Source organism: Bidens hawaiensis, unplaced genomic scaffold (assembly GCF_021521415.1).
Source record: "Bidens hawaiensis isolate Kalapana, Puna unplaced genomic scaffold, B.hawaiensis_p1.1 tig00045327_1, whole genome shotgun sequence".
Taxonomy (NCBI): domain Eukaryota; kingdom Viridiplantae; phylum Streptophyta; class Magnoliopsida; order Asterales; family Asteraceae; genus Bidens; species Bidens hawaiensis.
Genome location: NW_027498054.1, coordinates 47,801 through 71,956, shown reverse-complemented (window position 1 = coordinate 71,956; position 24,156 = coordinate 47,801). Strand labels below are relative to the sequence as shown.

The 24,156-nt window shown below is 35.6% G+C and overlaps 1 pseudogene; it reads left to right on the top strand.

Annotated features, from left to right (window-relative positions):
- Window positions 1-17,409: 17,409 nt before the first annotated feature.
- On the top strand, window positions 17,410-17,883 carry LOC143595559 (secreted RxLR effector protein 161 pseudogene; annotated as a pseudogene).
- Window positions 17,884-24,156: the final 6,273 nt, after the last annotated feature.

Here is a 24,156-nt window from a genome sequence, read left to right as displayed (position 1 = left end):
GGATAGACCATCATAAGTGCCGATGTTGGACATTTGTTTGGCACTTCTCGGGGCGATTGCTTCCGCAATGTCCCTTGCGAATTTAGACTTTCCTGCATTTGCAGCAGTTGGTCTAAAGGTTTTGGAGAAGTTACGCGGGTTTCTCTCCGCATTTGTTGGTTTAAAGGCTTCCCCAAAATTCCTTGGCTGGAAGTCCGTTTCCTTACGCTTCCCTTTTGCCTTATGGCGAGGGTTTGCGTCGGTATCGGATTCTTCCCGCTCATCGTCTGAGTACTCGCACTCACTGTTCATATTGAGATGTTGGCGAGTACTGCCGAATTCGTCAGCCTGTTGAACTGAACGCAAGCGTTCATCCAACTCAGCCTGGAACTCTTTCTGACGTGCTTCGGCCCACGCCTTAACTTGATCTAGTGTTTGGCGAGGGACCCTCGTTCGTTTCTCCAACTGGGCATCAGTGAACCCCAGTGGAATATTTACTGCACTTGCCCCGGCTTGGGTAGCCGGGGTAGTGTTCGTAAGATTTGTATAACCGCCGGTGTTCCCAGTTACTGGGGTTGTGGTCACCGGGGTTTCTTGGTCACTTACTGACCTTGGGACCGGAGTAACGTTAACCATTTCTTCAGAAACTTTGAAAAAACTAAGAATTAGTTCTAGCTTTTATGCACGGATGGCGCCAATGAAGAAACACTAAGTGACCCGGGGCAGATTATAGATAATCTGGGGGTTAAGTAATGTTTCCCACGAGGATGAGGTTCAGCAGAGAAGATTGTTCTTCAGATGACCTGCAAAACAGACACCGTAAGCTCGTCACTGAGAAGGGGGGGGGGGGTTCCTCCTTGTGACCACCCTTTGGCGTGAGAATCAGACTAGATTGCTCTGAATATAAGTGTATATTAAGAGATTGCTAGATAAGATGAGATATCAGATGATGTCCTTACCATTCCAAGGTGTTGGAGTATTTATAGCCGAAGGTAGGTTTCCTAGAAGGTACAGCCGGCTGAATAGTATTCCTGTTCTACCAACAGTGGACTACGCACAGGCCATGCTGGTTGGTGGATAGGCTACGGCCAACAGTAACAAGGTCGGCTGTACACTGTTCTTTTACTGCCGGCTATGCACTGTTCCACCAACTGTAGGCTGCGCACGTCCCATTGTAAGGGTTGGTGAGTAAGCAGCGGCTAATAGTGACAAACAGTACTAGAGGGTGCTCCTCCTCGTACTGTTGTCGGTGAGCTGTCACCCTGTGATTAGTTCATGGGCTGTTCTGGTCAAATCGTCTGTTCTGCCCATACCTTAGTAGGTATAGTACGAAAGACCTTCCAGAAGCATACGGACTGGCTCATTTAGGCGGGAGTATTCCCGCCTTGCTCATTCCTTCATGTGACTACTGAAGTAGCTAATGCCTTGTGCGTGTAGCCTTGCTGTTAGTGCGGGTAGCCTTCCCTGATGGCTTGTATCCGCAGCTGCGGGAACAGGCGGGGTACTTCACCATTGGGAGGCTTTCCCTGCGGGTACAGCTGGCGTACTGCGCGTAAGGTTCTCTGAGCGTGGTGGGTCCTGCTGGAGCAGTTGGTCATTGCGCAGACGTCCCTGTTCAAGGTGAGTCTTGCGGGTCCAACTGGGCTCTGCTGGGACCTACCTTTTCAGTAATGGTTGAAGGTTCGGAAATTGGACCGTTTATGGCGGTGTATAGTTGAAAGGTTGGATTGTGATAACGTGGGTTGAATTTGCGAATACGAGTTTGAGCAATGGGTTCAGTGGATGTGGTGGTAGTATTATTTGTGGTGTCTGATTGATGGTGAGTGGTGTGTGAGTTTGGGATTTCGGTGGCAGTAGGTTGAGGTGTGGGGATTTGGTGTTGAGTATTATTGTCAATGGGTGGAATAATAGTAGTTGAAACAGGAGGGTTGAAATTGTGATTTGGTTCTGTTGTGGGATTTAAATCTGGGCTGGATTGAGGAGTGGAATTTGGGTCGGTTGATGTATTGGGTTGGTAGTTGTTTTGGATGGAATCTTGGGGTGAGACAGATAAGGGAGCCGAAGATGATGGAGTGGAGTTATTTTGTGGTAGTGGGTTTGTTGTGCTAGTAATAGGAACAAGTTAAGCCAAAGAGGGTGAAGGATTGGAATATGTGATGATGGGGATAGCAATGGGAAGCCACTCCAAGGCATTGGGGGGGGGGGGGGGGGAGACTTGTGTGGTGGTAAGTTCTTCATATGGGAATTTATTTTCAATAAATTGAACGTGTCTAGAAGTGTAGATTTTATTAGAAACAGGATCAAGTGTATAGTAAGCACTTTGGGAAGGGGAATATCCTACAAAAATACATTGTGTAGATTTTGGATATAGTTTATGGGGGAGTATGGTCGTAACCAAGGATAGCAAAGGCAACCAAAACTTCTTAACTTGTCATAGTTCGGTTGCTTATTAAATAATTTGTGATATGGGGAAGTATTATTAAGAGTAGGAGTGGGTAGCCGGTTAATGAGATAAGCGGCCGTGGCTAGGGCAAATGGCCAATATATGGTCGGTAATTTTGCATGTGTGAGAAGAGATAAGCCGGTTTCAACGAGGTGACGATGTCGTCGTTCGGCATATCCGTTATGTTCGAACACTACAAAAAGAATGCCATATAGTGACATACAAAAAGTGTCTCTAAAAACCAAAAAGGTGCCACTATAGACCCATGTAAGAATGTGCGGCACACACATAAAGTGTCACTAGAAATCGTGTCGCTAAGCCTTTTAGTGGCACATTGTTGATATGCCACACAAAGTTTTTAGGCTTTAGTGGCACTTATTTTTTTGCCACAAATAAATAAAAAGACTTTTGTGGCACAATTTTGTGCCTTTAAAAGGTAAATTTTGTTGTATATTCATACTAGTTTTAGTGACACTTTTTTTTTTGCCACAATCCAAAAAAGTTTTGTGACACAAACTTTGTGTTAGTAAAAACTGTTTCTATTTGAATATATTTATTATTTTTAGTGGCATATAATTTTGCTACACAAGTCGCATGATTTACAATATAAAATAAAAGTTTAATAAAATGTATATGTAGAAATTATAATATTATAACTTTAAGTATAAGTTCAATCCGAAATATATTTCAAATGATAGAAAATAAATGTGTACAAGTAACATATTCAAAATTCTAAATGTTTACACGAAGTCTAAACTTTCTTTTCGATGAGAATTTCGCTTTCATAAAACTTAACTCCAAAGCTTCCCATGATATCTACCCTGCCATTATCAATCATATAAACAAACATTAGCATTGATTAAAAGAAATCTAAATGTTAATTTATTTTCTTTATAAAAGTCATTGTAATTGATTCAAAAGAAAAATACGTATAGGAAAATAACTCGAACACCTAACATATAACCACAAAAGACTAATATTTTTTATCCTCTTTATAAAAATTACGTAGCTCAGATTGGGTATTTATTTACTTATCCTAATAGCCATTCCTGTGCTTATACCAAAAAAATTACGGGTGCCTGAATCGCGCAACATCTGCTTACAGCTTGGGCTTTTAGCTCCCAAGTTGAACACCTCAACCTTTGAGGTTTTTAGTTGGCCAGTTATAATCAATATACTCTCTATATCTGCATTACTGCATATGATAATAACTGAGCCATTTATATAAATCATTAGCCAACCAAGCCAAACATTTTTGACCCATTACCCGACTCAACCAGTTTTGACATGTTCTCCACAGGCAGTTTTGACCCATCGTTATCCAAGCCAACCAGTTAACTGACCCAACCAATTTTGGCCGATTAAACTTGAAGCTGGCGAGTCAGGTCAGACACTGAGGACGGGCTGGGTCGTTTCATTTCTTGTCAAATCCTTTAGCCTTTAATCTCATATAAATCTCTTGTGTTGCCATAATCATTCACCCATCACCTAATAAGTAATGAGAGTCTATTAAACAGTCATTTAATTAGTCTGTGTAATTTTTATACGCTGAATTTACATTTAAGCAAATCAATGTCGTAATGATGTGTACAACAATTAAAAAAATACTAATAAGATATACTTCCCTTGCAACAAACAATCGAAAACATAATATACAAATGTACAAGTTCGGGAAAACAACTATTAACTAGATTTTATACAGAAACCATTCATGAACTTATTTCTACATCATTATCATATTTCTACAGCAATCACAATAATTATATGAAATTTAACAACATATTTAGTATGTCACGAAGTCAAAACATAAAATCTAAGTAACTCACCATCATGAGATTTTCTACATGAATGACTTAACAAGAATTTAACATAATCGATTGCCATCAAGCAATTTTATGAAATTTAGCGACATTATGAACCACGAAATAAAAGAAATCACATGCAACTGAACTTTGTAGATGTCCTTCCATTGATTTACTTCCTACAGAACCAGCCAGTATCTCTTCGGCTGTCAAACTTACCGGTAATTTGATTAGCACGCAAACTTTTATATTTCAACATATTAATCTGCAATTAGACAGTTAACTGAAATATTAGTTATAGTGATGATGCATGCCTGACCTGAGGATTCAATCTCATATCAAGGAGTCCATCACAAAGCACATTAAATCCTGTATTAGCATTGTTTCTGCATATGAAATATAAAAGAATTAAAGTTGGCGATTCAAAATTAGAGTCAGGGTAATTCTAGTATAAATACATTCAATATCTACTTTTAACTGAAATAAACAAATTTAGCTCTGTTCCGAGCAGGGGTTGACATCCAGATGGACCAGATCCCACGAAGCAGCTTCAAAAAATATGTACATAACAACATATTTAAACAACATGAAACAGCATATAAAACTTGAATTACAAAATTTAATATTATTTAATTAAACATTACCAAACATACCCAAATAAAAACTGGGGCAGAGTCGCAGACACAAAGATTCATCCACAATAATCAAAAACTATATTTTCTACGATTAAAAAAAAACATCTATAGATTGATAATAGTTCAAAAACTAAATGGTTCATGTGTTCCCATTTATTACTAAACCAAAACCTATAAAATTCGTGTTTAGGTTCACGTGGCTCGTGTTATGATAGTAATTCACACGCCTAAATGTATTAACTATTTGATTAATTTCATTATTTTTTATTATGAAAATATGGTCAAAATTAATCGTAATTTGCATCGGTTGTTATAATGGTTAATAACTGTCAATTAAGGCTAATATTGGTCAAATATGGTCAATGATAGGTAAATGATGTTTGTTGATTCGATTCACGCTAGTATTCCCTAATTTTGATCAACTATGGTGATTTGAGAAAATACAAACGTTAGTGTTACTTGGGGCAAATAAAGCTTAGTTATGGTTAATGATGTTTAAACAAGGTCGATAGCTAACTATGGCTATTGATGTTCAAGAAGTGCCAGTTATGGCAGGTTAGGATCCTTGTTGGTCGATTACTGTTACCAATGATCAATTGTGGTCTTTTAAAGTCAACTCGAGTCTAATGATGATCACACATAGTCCAGGTAGGTCACATGATTATGAATCATAGTTATCATGTCTAATATAGTGATTCATAGTAAATTGAGGTGTATATGACCCATTTAGACTCCAAATGAACCATTGACACTCATAATGCCCGTTGTCTATAGTTACTCGCACTTGGACTACTATTGCGTTTTTTAGGTAACTTTTCTTCATATAAAAAGTCTTGGGGATCACATACCGAATCCAATAGACAGTGTTGCACTAATCTAAGTATATGATGGAGGATATTGTCATGTCTGCTTAGGCTCTATGCTATGGGCGCCGTTAAGAGGGCGCGAAACACCGCTGCGGGGCACCGTCGGTGTGGGCGCAGAGGGGAGAGGCGCTGTCAGGACGACCGGTGCGGAAGGAATGGTGGTGGGCCCTCTCTTTCTTCATCACTCACACACACATACATATATACATGTTTATATATATTGGGGTGCCCAAGAGGCATTAAACCATAGCGGGGCGGGCTTCGAAGCCCCGTTTTCTACGAAGCGATGACGTGATGATGACGTGGCTCTATGGAGGGGCTTCGAAGCCCCCCACCATAGCAGATAGCCTTAGTGGGTATCTTGGAGAGTTTGAAATAACTTGGTTTTCAAAGCTAGCAAGAAACAAGCTTGATCTAATTTTTGTCTACGAATGACATCATGGAGGTAATTATCTTGATCATACAAGTAAGGTTGTTGATCGGCTTAATTTGTTCGGTTTTCAGGTTAGTAATGTCGGTTAGTTGATTTTTTTTTTATAACTAGCCAGCAACCCTACCCTATTAAGGTTTGGGTTTGTCAGTTGAGAAAAAAATATCATTTACGAAAATAATTTTGGTTGGCTATATAATGCATTTCAGGTTATTTGGGATGACCGAAACCTTTTTTTTTTTTTTGTTAAAAAAATAAACTTGATACCCGAACCTAATTATAATCTGGCTTTGTCGGGCTAACCTGTTTAATCTTATTTAGACCTTTCGATCCTATTTGACCCGACCCGACCCGACCCTAATTAGTTTTTTCGGGTTAACTTAGAAAATTCCAAATCCTGCTAAAATTAATCGATTTCCCTCCACAATTTTGAAAGTCACTAATGTTCTCCCTCCTCACAAAATTCCCTCCCAAGTCCCTACTATCCGGTTCCCGCCAACTCCCTCACCCCTAAATCAATATCATTTGTTGCATTCATTTTAGTTTTCTGGCCGTACTCTTCTTTCACCCAAATAAGGCTAGTCAATTAGGTTTCAAACTGATCAAGGGGAAGGAAATTGAAGCAGTCACCCCTTTGAATAATGTGACGGTAGAGCTTTCAAACCAAATGGAGAAATCCCTTAAACCACGTTTTTCGACTTGTCACTTTAATATTGGTAGTGAAGTTCCATCTTGCTCATGGTTGGAGTTTCAATTTTATATTAGTGCGTCAAGTTCTATACCTGTGGCTGGTCTTTGCCTTAGTGCTTCTGGCTACTCATTTTGATAGGTCTTCTATTGGTTTGTTTGGGTTGAAGGTTAAAGTTGTTTTTTTTTGTCATTTTGTTTTAAATTATGTTGTCCTAGATTGTTCGGCAATTTGTGTTTTGTATATTTGGGTGTTGCGGCGCAGCTTTTTGTCCGGTAACATACCACTTCATTCTAATATTTTGAGCTTAGCAATAAAAAATTCATGTTTGTTACATAATAAAAAAATTGGTGTTTATTATTCAGCACCTTGATGAATTTCTTGTAAATTAAAAAAGTTTATAACTCATTATTATCGCCATTATTATTTTTAGACTATAAAAAGTCATACTAAATTAAAAAGATTAATTTTCTATAGGTTTCGATATCAATTTGAATTGTTAAAAGCCTCTATAAATGTTGACAAAATTATGGCATACGTTTAATGTCGTCAAATACCTAAACTTTAGTGGCACAAATACTAAGTGACACTAAAAATTGTGCCAAAACAATTATAGCATACGCAAAATGCCATCCAAACCTAAAATTTAGTGACACAATTGCTAAACACCATTAAAGCGTGTACCAAACAATTATGGCATACACAAAGAGCCATAAAACCTAAATTTAGTGACACAAATGCTAAATGCTGTTAAAGGTGCGTGTCAAACAAATGTGACATAAGTAAAGAGCCATTAAAACCTAAAATAGTGACACAATAGCGAAATGCCACTAAAAAAGCGTGCCGCTAAATGGCATTTTTTTTTTGTAGTGTCCGGTGTGTGAGGTGGTGAGGTAAGGTGAGAAATGCCTCGAGATTGAAGGTGGGAGGAGAGTTTAATGTATTCACCACCATTGTCGGAGAATAGTTGTTTGAAAATAATTCTCAACTAAATTTTGAAAACGGATGAAGGTTGATAAAGAATCAGATTTATTTTTAAGAGGGTATAACCAAGTGTATTTGGTAAAATGATCCACAAATCTAATATAATATTTGTAACCATCAATTGAAGTGACGGGTGAGGACCAAACATCCAAAAAGATTAATTGTAATGGAGCATTGAAGATAAAGTAGATTTGTAAAATGGCAGTTTATGACTCTTGTTTATGTGACAAGAGTTACAATTATTTTCCAAATGAGAAATACAATCAACAAAAGAAGATAAAGTTTTTAAAATATTGGCATTTGGGTTGCCCAATCTATGGTGCCAAAACTTGGAAATAGTTTTGTGAGTTGTGAAGGTAGACGGTGGATGATGAGAAGTGGAATGGAGCTCGTAAATCCCGTGGTGAGCTTTTCCTTCAAAGAGTAGGAGGTTGGAACAGGGATCTTTAATGTAAAAAGTACAATGATAACATTGGATTAGAATATTATTATCATAAGATAGTTGGGTTATGGAAATAATATTTATAGAGATAGAAGGAACGCAAAGAACATTGCGTAGTATGAGAGTGGTGGCTTGAGTTTGTATAGAGAGTAAACTAATGTGAGTGATTTTAAGAGACGAGCTGTCACATATAATAAGCTCCTCGGTACCATCGTATGGTGCATGGTTGAACAACGCATTTAAATCATTTGTCACATGATGACTGGCCCCACTATCCATTAGCCATTTTGTGGTGGATTTATTTTGCATGGCCATCATATTTGTTTGCGGTACGGCTTTGGTGCAGCAAGACAGAATGGCTGGTTATGTGGGAAAGTAGTGGTGGGAGTGTTCCGGCGATAAGACTTAGATCGGAAGGCTCTGATACCATATTAAACAATGATTATTGCAATATGTATTGAAAAGGAATGTTATTGTCTATTCAATAATTGGTTACAATATATAGCAAGATGAAACTTGAATTAAGGAGACAAATCCTCTATTAATAAATACAATGAATATAAACAATCTTCTAATAATAGGAGCTTGGATTGGAGCATGATTGTTGGTCGCTATAATGCAAAATATTTGAATATTCTTTTGTTATTTGATCACATTAATAATAAGTGCTAGACACTCGTATAGCAGAAATGGCATCATTCCCGTGGTTTTCTTTTTCCCAACTACACATAGAGGAACTCAAAATTTTGATTTTTAAAGTCAAAAGAAAACTAATATATGACCGAAAGTTCTTCACATTAAGCACGTAAAAAGGAAAAGAAAACTTTCCAATTTTCATTTATTTTCATTTATTAGGTTTTAAGCCATCTCACTCCTCAGTCATCATTAATTTGAATCCAAATTATTGTATTAGTTTACATTTATATTTGAATTCTTTAAAATTGTACATGTTTCCATGATGGATGTTTTACTCACATTCAAATTTCCTTCGGCATTTTTTTACCTTTTCATACTCTTAGTTAATTCTCTATAACAGCAAGTAGATTCAAACCTGCAATTAATGTTGATTTTGACCTCAGTTAAAAGAAGCAATGGTCATATAAAAATAATTCAAACTCCCTCACAAATTATGCATCTAACCCCTACTTCATAAGCATAAACATTGATCAATCACATATACGTAGTAAAAAAAACCTGACACTTAAACCTACCCCCCCCCCCCCCCCCCAAACTTTAGAAGCATTCATCATGATAAAAAATTCAAAACTTATCGCAAAATATATTGGAAATGTGCAGCCTCGGCTTCGAGAATTGAAAAAAAATTTGGGTTTGAAGGCAAAAAATATTTTGGGCATTAAGTAAAAGGAGTATTTTGTTGGGTTTAAACAATTTAATCTTTAAATTGGTTTCCTTGGTTATGATTTGGGTTGTGTAAAAACAAATAGGCTTAAACATGTCTCAAATGAGAGTAAAACTCAAAACCTTTTGGTTTGGAGTCATATATACCCCTTTGTCACTAGACCAAACTAGTTGTTATGTAATTAAGTTTAAACATTAAATATACATGTCATTTTTCATAAAAATACATATAATTTTTTTATTAAAAAAATTTCAAGCCTAGCAGGGTGTTGGGTCAGGGGCCGTCAACCACCCAGCCCCCCAAGAGCCGACCCTGGATATGTGAAAACAAAAGTTTGAAGATTTCTTGAAGATTACCACCGCTACAAATAAAATATTTATAGTACTCGATATTATTAACCTATAAAAATATGTATTCATGTGCATAGCACGGTTATACTACCATTTGACTTAAGAACTGCTATCTAAGGACTACCATGATATATAAGAACTAGCTTTTAAACCCATGTAATACACGGGATTTATCAAATAATAAAAATAAATAAGATCCGTTATTTAAAAGACATGAACAAAATTAAAGATAAAAAAAATAAAATATATATTACAAATAATAAGAAGTTTAAAATCTCAATTTACAAATTCAAAAAAATCTCTTTAGATACAACATTTAATATTGTTGTGACCCATTACCCATTGATAGATATGATGAGTGAGATGATAGATTAGAGAAATAGAAGGGAATTATAACCCATTTTTCAAAACTGTTTTGACTTATAACCCATGGATAGGTAGAATAAATTAGATGAGAAATTAAAGAGTTAGAAAGAAAATTATAACCCATTTGTTAAAATTATTTTGACCCATGACCAATGGATAGATAGGATAAATAAGATGAGAGATTAAGGAATTGGAGAGGAATTTATAACCCATTTGTGAAAATGGTTTTTGCCCCATAACCCATGAATAGGTAGGATGAATGAGAACAGAGATTAGATCAAAACTAAATGTGAGATTGACACATCATCCTCATTATTTTCTTTTATTAGTATAGTTAGATTAGATTAGATTAGATTGGATGTATGTTCAGTAAGGATTTAATTATGTACTATGGCTTTTGACATAAATTTTATTGATGCTAATGTTAATTACTAACATTAAAACCAATTATAGTATGTTAATGACGTAATCATAAAGAAATCCACAGATTTCGTTATAATCATTTAGAAAAAGATTGATATTTGCTAGTTATAGTATGTTTCAATATATTATTTTTTAATATTAAAACCAAAAAAGTCAAAATTTATAAAAAAAAATTGCTAAATAAAGTTAAAATTTTTGATAAGATTATATTTGCTAATTATATTATGTTTAAATATATTTAAACTGAAACCTGATTGGAATCGTTATATGGCAATATCTATGGGCCATATAAATTAAACCTATGATTCATGGATGGCTTGAGTCAAAGAGAGTGAAGATTAGAAAGAAATAGCCCAAAATGAATATGGCGATGACACATCAATTTTAGTATTTTGGTTTAGGGGAAAGTGAATACGATGCTGTCATGCGTGTAAGCTTAGACGCAAAACTCATCAAAACTACGTATTTTTGATTAAAAATAGTCAAAACTTAATTTTTTTACCCTAATCCCTATCATCTATTTCTCAACAGTCTGATCTCCCTTCCACCCACCCTCTCCCAAGATTTAGATCTGCAATTAACATAACCCTTAAATCAAAACTATATTTTGACCCATGTCATCTATGTCTTTGAAGTCTTTCTTTACTTTGCTTTAACACCGAATACCTTTTTGTATCAGTATCATTCGTGTGTTCATTGTTGTATCCACATTCCACAAAATTAGAATATTAATATTCAATTGTTGTACAACTCATTATTATTATTAAATTAAATATTAATAAAACATAAAGTGGGAATTCATGATCAACTGCAGGAATGAATAATCTGATTTTTGAGTGAATTTCTTAAACAAATATAAGTTCATACGCAATCGCAGATTCAGTTGGGAAGTATATGATGAAATCATTAGGGAAGGATACAAATCAATTTTAAAATCGACTGATTGCAAACCATCAATTGCGATACTAAAACAAAAAACTTGAAAAACTCTCAAAGCCTTGGGAGACGGTGGATGAGAGGGAGATCTGGCTGTTGAGAAATAAATGATAGATGGTAGGGATTAGGGTAAAAAAAATTAAATTTTGACTATTTTTAATCAAAACTACGTAGTTTTGATAAGTTTTGCGTCTAAGCTTACACACATGACAGCACCGTATTCACTTTTCCCTTTGATTTATTAGTATTTGGTAGATGGTAGATTGGTAGATTTGGTAGATTGGTAGGTAGTTATTTTAATAAAAAGTAAGAAACAGAGTATTTAAAAGCTTATTAGTTTCCAAACAAACATTGTAAATTAACATTAGTTGTAAGTTACGCGAGAACTTTTACATATGGTATAGAATGGAAACACATGTCAAATATCACATACTGCTAGAATTTGCTTGTTCCAACATATTACAACGGTAGAGAATCAATAACAGATGCTACCTGCAGCAAAAAGAATCATTTAACACTCTAAAAGTCTAAAACTGAGAATTATGATCGATTAAAACTTGAAATTAAAAGTTAAATGTTTAAGGCAATGTGGTACCAAATTAACATCCAAAGGCGGTTTTAAAAAGGAATAAACATGGCCTGGCATGGAAATATCTACAATTCAACATAATTAAGTGACGCATAAGGAAATAAAAGTGTTTTATCAATCAATGAGCGAAACAAATATGTATACTTAAAAAAGTGTTTTACAATTCAAGGAAACCGGTCAAGCAGGCCAAATCAAGTATGTATACTTTAAAGCAAATAATAAAAAATAAGTGCTTTATGAGTCAAGCAAACTAACGGACCGAATCAAATATAGGCATTTAGAAATTTATCAGAATCAAATACACTGCTGCATCTTACTATACTATTAAAGCAATACAAGATATCCACATGACCTTCAACTAGCATAGCCACATAGGTTTCCAAGTAATCCGGTTTCCATCTATAGAATTGCTATATAATTCACTAATTAATGTTTTTATAATCATAACCTCACTAATTAATGTTTTCTAAAATTATAACTATTTCTTTTCAAATGATTTAAAAATCAATTTTTACCACAATTAATTATTTATAATTGATTTTGTGTTCCATTTTTTTTAATATGGCTATTATGTTAATAATTCAATAATATGTATATTTATACAATTTCCCATTCACACCATTTATACATATTTTTTCTACATCTTGTTGTTTTGTTGAGAACAAGGTAAAAAATTCTTATGATATCTACATATATATGATGTTTGAAATATTTTTCACCCGTGTGTAACACGGACCACTATCCTAGTAAAGCATTTATATCGTAAACAAAGGTAACCAATTATCAAATAGCATATGCAAGTTTTTTAATAGCATTAACACGAGACTTTTCCTTTACAGAGAATTCAACATAAAGTTATAAACAACCATAAGCACTCTGGTTTCCTTTAATAAAAGTTCCCAGCAGGTTCATAAACGACAGTAAAACATGATCAACAATAGATGGCAACAAAGATCTTTTTACCATTATCCCATGTCAACCTCTACAAATCGTGAACTCACCCGGTTTAGAATTGATGTTTTCTTTTTAAAAATCAATTGAAAAAGAGGAGTACAAATTTGGAACCTAAGAAAAAAGGGTTAAAATCACATTAATAGTCAGATTTTTGTTAGCATATCTAATGCTTTTTATTAAGGAAAATGTGTATCCTGATATATTTAATCCAGATTCGTTAAAGATAAAACCGAGGGGTGGCTAAGTCGATCTCAAGGGAAGGATAAAGAGGAGATCAAATTCAAATATATTAAGTTTTATTTATGTTTACCTTTTATTAGTTTCCTAGTTGTAGTCAAATTGTTTTACTAGTTTTCTACTTCTAGTCAAGTTATGATTGTTAGGTTTATAAATACTTTGAAGTTTTTATCATTATATAAGAGGAGTTGAGAAGTTAAAAAAACCCCATCTAATCCCTCCGATTTCAATATCAACTTTCGATCTCATTATTAAAGGTCATCATCACAAAATCCTTTATTTAATATTCTTTCATATAACCCACTGATTGATCCAATAAATCCGATCAACTTCGATTCCGTATTTCCGTTTGTGTGTACAGAACTCAATTAGAGTTCTAAATCCAAATTGATTTTACAACAATTGGTATCAAGAGTGTAGGCGATCTACGATCTTTGGGAAGTTCAAGAACAGTGTGGGGCGACTAACCACATCAAACTGGAAACTCGAAGACTGGGTATCATGGCGGATGAAAGACCGGTTGTGCAAGCAAGGGAACCAAGTTCAACTTCGTTGCAGTGTTCGAAGTTAACAAAAACAAACTACAACACGTGGGTTGTAATAATGGAATCAATCCTTGATGCTCAAGGATTATGGGAGGTGGTGAACGGAGAAGCCATGGATGATAGAAAGAACAAGATGGCTAGGGCTATTATTTTACAAGCCTTACAGGAAAACGTGTTGATGCAAGTTGCAAGAACCCGTGATGCTTAGGAGATTTGGGAATCACTGCAGGTAAGATTCCTTGGGGCTGATCGTGTGCAACAAGCTCGCTTACGATCATTAAAGCGAGATTTTAATCAATTGAAGATGGGTGAAAAAGAATCCGTTGAAGACTTTGACGGGGAGATAACGGAATACGCCTCGCAATTTGATAGTTTGGGTAGTCCGATGGAAGATCATGAACTCGTAAAAAAAACTGCTCGATAGCGTTCCGGACCGTTTTATTGCTATTGTAGCAACTATCGAATAGTGGGCCGATCTTAACACTATGGTGTTTGAAGATTGTATAGCAAGGTTAAAGGCTTTTGAAGAAAGAATCAAAGGCAAGGAAGCAATGGCCGAGACGGGAAAATTATTGTATGCCAAAAACGATAATCAAGGTAAAACGGACACCGATCATGAGCGGAAAAATTATGCTCGGGGTCGTGGCTTCTCGAGTTATGACGAACGGGGCCGTGGAAGAGGCCGTGGTCGAGGTTCGAGTAGAGGACGGGGTCGGTTCAATCAGAACTATGATAATCAAAGAGACGGTAACCAACCAAACACGAACAACGTACCAAGGCAGAGACAACAATCAAGGTAACAATCAAAATAATCAAAATCAAGGTAGAGATAAAGCGGTGTTCGGTGTTATAATTGTAATGTTTTGGGCCACTTGGCGTGGGAATGTCCGAGACCACCGACTCAAGAAGCGAATCTGAACCAAGCCGAGGCCAAACCGCCAACTCTTATGATGGCCTCAGTTGAAGTTGATAAAGAACAAGTTATGTTGAACGAAGAGAAGGTTCATCCAATCTGTTACGCAAACGACTCGGTAAGCGATTCAATTTGGTATTTAGATAATGGGGCGTCTAATCACATGACCGGACGTGAAGCCCACTTTGCCTAAATTGATTATCGAGTGAACGGTTTGGTGAAATTTGGAGACGGGTCCAAAGTGAATATTAAAGGGAGAGGTTCCATTATTTTCGATTGCAAGAATGGTAAGCAGCGGGTTATGAATGACGCCTATTACATACCCGACTTATGTAGCAACATATTGAGCATCGGTTAGTTAACCGAAGAAGGGTGTAAGGCTTGGATAGCAAACGACCACTTGTGGCTATACGAGGAAGGAGATCGCTTGCTAATGAGAGTCCCGAGAAGTCCAAACCGTCTTTATAAGATCGAGCTCAGAATTGGAACCCCGGTATGTCTTTTAGCTTCCATTAAAGACCAAGGATGGCTATGGCATGCTAGACTTAGTCATGTTAATTTTGAAACATTAACTAATATGAAGTCTAAAAATATGGTACGTGGTGATATTCAAACTTTGCATGGTGAGCATGTTTGCAATGCATGTATGCTTGGCAAACATAGTAGAAACCTGTTTCCTAAAACCACCATGTTCCGTGCCACGAGACCATTTAAGTTGGTTCACACCGATTTATGTGGACCACCTCCTACTTTAGGAGGAAACCGGTACTTTATGCTTCTTGTAGATGATCATACGAGGTACATGTGGGTTTATACTATTAAAAATAAGAATGATTCTTTGGGTATTTTCAAAAAGTTTAAACAGGAAGTGAGGTTAGAGCATTCGCTAAAGGTTAAAGCTCTAAGAAGAGATCGAGGTGGCGAGTTTCTCAACAACTTTTTACCGAATATTGTGATCAAGAAGGAGTAAAAAGAATGTTTACGGCTCCTTACTCTCCTCAACAAAACGGTGTAGTTGAAAGGCGAAATCGAATGGTCCTAAATGCAACAAGAAGTATGATGAAAGCTATGGGCCTTCCACAAAACTTATGGGGAAAAACGGTGAGACACTCGATTACATGTTGAATCGGGTACCTACTAAAGCATTGAAGATAGTAACCCCCTATGAAGCCTTGAAGGGCCGAAAGCCTAACATTACACATTTACGAGTGTTTGGGTGCTTAACGTACATGAAGATACCTACCGCCAACCTCCAAAAATTAGATGACCGAAGCATGGAGGTTGTGCATCTCGGAACCAAACAGGGATCAAAAGCTTACAGATTGTACGACCCGACTCAAAACCGTATTTATGTGAGCCGGGATGTCCGTTTCGAAGAAAGTCAAAGTTTGATTGGTCTCAACATACCGACTCGTATCAAGTCGGAACCGGATCTGTATGGGTTGAATTTATAATCGAGTCAGCCCAAGAAGAAGTTCAACAAGAACCTCCAGCAGTCGAAAACAAAGACCCAACAGACCTTAACGGGCTTCAAATTGAAGGCCAACCGGAAGAAAATCCCGAACCTAAGCTGTGAAGAACTGGTCGTCAATCGGTCCCTCCTAAAAGGTTTGAAGATTATGTAATGTTTTGTGAAGGAGAATGCCTTCTCCTAGATGAAGAGCCAGCTACTTTTGAAGAGGAAAAGAATTCCAAAAAATGGCGAGAAGCAATGAGATCCGAATTAGTCTCAATCGAACAAAACAATACGTGGGACTTATGTAACCTACCACTGGGTCATAAGGCGATCGGTTTGAAGTGGGTGTTTAAAACCAAACGTGATGCAGACGGGTCAATAACAAAGTACAAAGCAAGATTAGTTGCGAAGTGGTACGTGCAAGAGCACGGGGTAGACTTTGATGAGGTTTTTGCCCTAGTGGCGAAAATGGAAACCGTACGTTTGATCTTAGCAATTGCAGCAAATTATGGTTGGTTCGTTTACCATTTGGACGTTAAATCGGCATTCTTAAATGGCGAGCTGAAGGAAGAAGTGTATGTGAAGCAGCCTAATGGTTTTGAAGTTTACGGGAAACACGGTATGGTTTATAAGTTACAAAAGGATTTATATGGTATTCGCCAAGCCCCAAGAGCTTGGAACGAAAAACTCAATAAAACGTTGAAAGGTTTGGATTTTATTCGATGTTCGAGAGAACCGGCAGTGTACAAGCGGAATTCAAGAACCGACATTCTCATTGTTGGTGTATATGTCGATGATCTTATCGTGACTGGTTCGAGTCAAGCCGAGATTGAGAAATTTAATAGTCAAATGAAGAATGAGTTCGATATGCAAGATCTCGGAATGCTTTCTTACTATTTGGGCATTGAAGTAACACAAAAGAAGCATGAGATAAAGTTGAAACAAGAAGCTTATGCTAATAAAATTTTAATGAGTGCAGGTTAAAGCGAGTGCAACCCGACTCGAATTCCTATGGAACATCGGTTGCAAGTAACGAAAGATGAAGAAGGAGAACCCGTTGATGCAACCGAATATCAGAGAATAATCGGTAGCTTAAGGTATTTAACACACACGAGGCCTGATTTGAGTTACTCAGTTGGAGTTGCTAGTAGGTTCATGCAAGAACCAAAACAATCCCATATGCAGATTCTGAAGTATATATTACGGTACGTACAAGGCACGAGTGGATATGGTTTAACGTATGGTTGCGGTAGTAGAGAGTTGATTGGTTTTTGTGATAGTAGTTATGGTATGGATGAAACGGATGGACGAGGTATCACCGGAATGACGTTTTATTATGGTGGTGCATTGATCTCATGGCTCTCACAAAAGCAACAAACTGTAGCCTTGTCGTCGTGTGAATCTAAGTACATGGCAGCAGCAACTGCGGCTTGTCAAGCTATATGGTTAAGGGGATTGTTAAGCGAGTTAACCGGGCATGAATAAAAGGTGGTGACGTTCCATGTGGATAATAGATCTGCCATAGATTTGATGAAGAATCCCCGTGTTTCATGGAAGAAGTAAGCATATCAATATTAGATTTCACTTCATTCGTGAATGTATTGAATGTGGTGAAGTCCAAGTTGAGTATATTAGTGGAGAGAAACAAAAGGCGGATATTCTTACAAAAACGCTACCAAAGTTAAAGTTTGAAGAGATGAGGAAATTGTTCGGGATTGAAGATTTAAAAGGAACGAATCAAGATTAAGGGGGTGAATGATATATTTAATCCTGATTCGTTAAAGATAAAATCGAGGGGTGGCTAGGTCGATCTCAAGAAGGATAAAGAGGAGATCAAATTCAAATATATTAAGTTTTATTTATGTTTATCTTTTATTAGTTTCCTAGTTGTAGTCAAATTGTTTTACTAGTTTCTATTTCTAGTCAAGTTATGATATCTAGATCTATAAATACTTTGAAGTTTTTATCATTATATAAGAGGAGTTGAGAAGTTAAAAAAACCCCACCTAATCCCTCCTATTTCAATATCAACTTTCGATCTCATTATTAAAGGCCATCATCACAAAACCCTTTATTTAATATTCTTTCAAATAACCCACTGATTGATCCAATAAATCCGATCAACTTCGATTCCGTATTTGCGTTTGTGTGTACTGAACTCAATTAGAGTTCTAAATCCAAATTGATTTTCCAACATATCCTAGTTGGTATGGTAAAGAACTTATGTTGACTCCGACAAAGAAGTAAAATACATTTTCTATATTTATTTTTTTATTACCATACTACTTTATAAAATGTCCACTTTTGACTTTTGGTAGTAAATGGATTGGTGAAAGATGGTAGCATTTCTATCAAAATAATGGCTACTAAAATAAAAATGTTAAAATCGAAGCTTCATTTTGTTGTAAAGTTAAATTTTGTTTTTGCTTAGGCATTGAAGTTTGCTCGAATGGTGTTTCTTTATCTTCCCTTTTCAGTCGCGCTAGAGGCTGTAAGGGATACAAAGTTGCAGATGATGTCGGTAGCATGTGTGTCACTGGATTCTTTTTTCAACTAAATGTAAAGGAACAATGGTTGTGAAGAACAAATGGATGCATTGCAAGCGGTGTTTTACGTCATGACTTTGGATGTGATTTTGAAACTGTTTATGAAGTTGATTTGTTTAGTGATTGGAACTGTGCAAATTGTTTTGCATGTCACGTAAGAGTTGATAAACTAATTGAAACCAGTAATGCGTTACAAATTTTCTTCGTTGCGGCATCGTGCGGGTATTGGTTAACTTTGGTCAAATTACTGGTTTGAGGAGACATCGATTTGGGTCATAAACTAGTTTTGGTGGCAAGTATATGACCTTTACAAATCGGTTTGAGGGTAATTATTATTAATCATAGACTTCAAAAAGAAAAATAATTATGTATATCATTATGTATGCGTAGACAACTTGAAGTGCAACTTATTTCTCACTTTGAAAGTACTCGTAAGGGTTTTGTTGTAAAATAATAATAAAAAAAAACCTTTAGTGTATCAATGGAAGTTCATCTTGATGCTTGATGCTTTTGACCCAAACAAATCCTTGACACCCGCTTGAATATTCAGTAAATGAGTTGATGTAAGATCATGCAAATTCTCCAAGTCTTACAAATTTCTAAACTTTAATATTTGAATTAGTTATTGAATTGGAATGTGCTTTTGTATCCCTCTTAGTACGAGTGACCGACTTTTTGAAATGCAAGGTATGGATTTTATAATCTAGGGATCGGTTTTTGTTGTCTTTTGTATTAAGCAATAGGAATTGTAGGATGTGAGAAAATACCTCAAGAGAAGCAAGATCCTAAGTGAAACGGTCAACTCAAGGAGGAGCCGATTGTAAATATGCAAAATTACTCTCTTTGGATTTTTAGAAAAATATTCTCTTAATAAATGATAAGGCAAAAGATTTCATTCCAACTTTTGTATTTTAGGAGTGTTACGTTTGACTTTTAACAGTTTGATTTTATCATGACAACCTAATGTAATTTTGTTTACTTATTTATCAAAGATTGACAACTCCTAACATAAACATATATGGAGCACTTCAAAGGGAAAAATAGGTTGGAAGATCTTTATTTTTTGTTTAAATGGTGGGTATTTTAATTATTAAAAAGTACTTTGACTTTGAAAGTAAACATGTTTTTTTTACTTACAAAATTGATGTGAAAGTTGTAGCTAGAACCTATCAAAGAAAAGTAATTGATCAAATTATTAGCTGTATTTGCGTTGCGTTCTTGCCGTAACTCGCGGGCTCTTCTACTAGTATATCATACAAAGTGTAAAAAAAAATTTGAACACTAAGATTAAGAATTTAAATAAAAAGACAAATGATGGATAACGATCGCCGTTTTTCGTGCAAGAAAAAGGCTAGAGAGTAAAAATTGTATAACCTACGATTGTTCACTTTATTTTTTTTAAGATTTCCCATTTTTAAAAGCGTTCGTAAATTTTTTATACAACACTATTTTTCTTAAAAACTTACACCATAAGTTGGAGCATCTAATATTCTCGTTAATTATTGTTATACCTTTTATTATAAAAAAATTTAATATTTTAGAAAACCCATATGTGTTGCACATAAAACTTGCGTGACTTTGTACAAACGTTTACATAACTTAATTACATAATTACGTTATGTAATTGTATATATTCGTAATTAGGCACATGCGCAGTTATGTATGATGTGCTTAAGTTTCTTATCAGTTGCTCGATTATTCACTTTTATGTGTAATTATAACGCGAAAGAAAGCACCGATTGCACCAATGAGATAATTGTCAAAAGGATTTTAAACTATCGTGATGTATAGCATGGATTACTGGAATCGACAAGAGCGGTGTTCACGGTGACATCTAGCCTTTCCCGGGTTCTCGTGTCAATACCTTCCTACCTTATAAACATTTTCTTCCATTTTCATTTCTTGTAGTAGATTAAGTTTTTGATACCATGTTTGTGTATTTATATATTGCATTTAAATTTGAAAGTGCGAGCATATTTCGACGGTGATAACTGATAAGGTATGTATTTCTTGAAATTGTAAATCAAGGGTGTATGTTTATAATAGTAATTTCATGTTTTTTCTGCAGTAGTATGTGTTTTAGGTCTTTTTAATTTATTTGTACTTCATTTAATTTTTGCACCGCGTTTAAACTTTCTCCTAGATTGCATGACGACTCACTAGAAACGTAAAGACGGAATTTAATTTACTTAATCATCTCCTTGTAACACCATGCAAATTTGCAAATTTAGTGTATGTGATAAGTTGACCTCACGTGGGAAATCTTTACAATATGAGTTTCATTTGGATTCGGTGTTCCCGATGTCATGAAATTTACCTTAAATACGAGAACGTGTTATATACATCTAAATATATCCAATTTTTCCAAGGTTTTTCTATAATGTGGACATTTTGTTTTCTATGTTTAGAATGAAAATAAATTATATTGCAAAGAAAAACCGGTGTGTTTTATTTTCTTTCAGAAACAGATGATGAGTCTTATTCACTTTATAGACACTGCAGTCGACCCAAGCCCAAACAGAATAATAGTCCATTGGATTAGGGTTTGCCTTTAGCATATATATATATATATAATATATAGCACTCAGGGTTCAATTCATTGCGGCCGCTGTGTGCTATGAAGGGTACTCGAATCCAGTCGCTTCTCCGGAGGCCGAGACATCTGATTCAGTCTATGTAAGCACTTTCCTTGTCTCTGTTCGGTAATTATTATTGTTTAATGATCTGTTCTGATCTTTATTATAATTTGTGTGTTGAAGGGCATACGTTGATTATCATGACGACATGTTGATTTTTCATAGCAGGCGCACATCATCTCTGTCAGGTAAAATTAACATATCATATCTTGTAGAAACATTCTTTTCATATATAATAGATCGAATGTGTTCTTTTCATCTCAATATTTATTGTTTATATTCCATGCAGGCTTTATAAAGAGAACCGTCACCCATGCAATATGCAAAGACAACTTAGCAGAAGACTAAGCTTGGATCAGTTGCCATAAAGTTTTGGTTCCAAAACAAAAGAACACAGATGAAGGTAACTTGCATGAAAATGCACATTTGCAGTATGACCTAATACGCACATGAGGCACCCTTAGTCAAGTGATGCTATATCGTGAAATCTTGGGTTTTATTTAAATTATATGTTTATATACAATAATGCTTTCCTTCGACAATCAGTTTAGCATCAACTGGTTTGACGATTCTCACCTTCCTCTTTCAGCATAACAACACTCAGCTGGTGGCTCAACTTCCTTTTACTGTTTTCTTATTTCTTATTTTTTGATGAGTAATAAAACAAATACAATATTCATAGCAAATTAGTTTGAGTGAAGACGTACCTCTTTGATTTTAGACGCACGTCCATAAGTTTATACCAAATAAGCTACATAACTTCTCAAATTGTTTTTTTATTTTTATTCAAAATTAGGCTCAGAACGAAAATGAAGAACTCCGGGTAGAGCACAAACAATTGACGGAAGCTGTCACTAACGGCACTTGTCTAAAATGTGGTGGCCCGGCTGCTAGTGGGGAAAGGCGCATTGAACACCAATTAATAATTGAAATTGCGCATCTACGAGGAAAGGTATGTCTTAAATTGAACATATTTACCTCGCATATCAAATGGAATTTATGTACTTTCTATAATTTGTTCAAATTGTTAACTTTCAAGGATTTTTTTTAACTGATTGATCGGATATCTGAAATGACTTCCAAGTACTTTGGCAAGCAAATATTCACCCTGATATTACATCTCGTGGACCATCTCACTCCCTCAGTATTTGTAAATCTCTTAAGAAGCAGCCAGAGGCTTAATAGCAGCCAGAGGCTATTAAGATGATTATCAACGCTTTCAGGAACCTCTATAAGGCAGAGTCTCCTACTTTAAGTTTAGTTAATTTCAAGATCAGAATAGATCAGATAAACATGTTGATTGTTCATAGCATTTTGTATAGTAAAATTAAGATATTTGTATACTTGTTAATTATTTTTATAAAATTTTGATTTTTTTATTGTGTTTTAGCATTCCTTTTCATCATATACCTTTGTCTTGGTACGTAACCGGTAGGAAATAGAAATAATATATATACATTTTGTGATCCAACTAATTTATTAGATCCAAATTGCCACCAAACATTTGTTATTGCATGCCTAACATTTCTAGAGCTTAAGACTCTAAGATGTAAATAATATGAGCAGAGATAGGGCAAGACATTTATTTTAATTAATTTTACTTTCATTGTGACTCCATTCAGGTTTCTCAAGTGCTTGCATGCTCTACAAGTGATATGATGTTTCTAAATGCGGTCTATTAAGACTTAGGTATGTTTGGCAAGAAGCTTTTAGGAGCTTTTAGGGACTTCGAGCTTCAAGCTTTTAAAAGAAAGCTCCTATCTAACAAAAAGCCTTGTTTGGTTCAATGGACTTGAAGCTTTTATATTAGGAGAAAAAGCTTTTTTTCTAAACGCTACTACTACTAGCATTTGAGAAAAAACTACAAGCTTTTACAATTGAATTTAGAATTTTGGTACTTAAACTTTCATCAACTTTTGTTAATTTGTATAATAGTTACATATTTTACCCTTATTCAAAACTAACTACTCCCATGACTCTTTAAAAGTCTATAACTTTTTCACACGTTAATATTTTTTTAAACACATTATATCATAAAAAAGAGCATTTTATTTTATTTAATTTGAGTATGATATTGATATACTTCTTTACCGGTTATGATTAGCAACAAGTCGAGTCAGACGAGCTCGGGTCATGTGTAAGACCAAATTACTGTCGGAACGAGTGATAAAAAAGGGTTAATTTAGTTCGGTTCATGTCGGTACGGTTTTGGGTCAAAAGGGGCCATGTCAGAATATGTTTCAGATTAAAACGGTGTCGGGTCGGAAAGGGTTTCAAATCAAAAGAGGTTGGTTTAAAAAACCATCTATTTGAAATTACTATATATTTTAGCTTTGTTTCATGATTTTCGCCACGATTACACGCTTGCTGCCTTTGCACGAAGTACACGTCTGCATTCAGGTTATGCGTGCACTAATATCAAGTGAATCACGTACCGACACTGATTATGTGGTTGATCGCAGGTTGCGCGCGCACTCCGCCACATCGCGCTGGCACCCAATTAGTTTAATTAAAAGCTCCAGCTACTCTGCCAAATACCTAAATATATCTAAAAAGCTCCAGCTACTCTTCCAAAA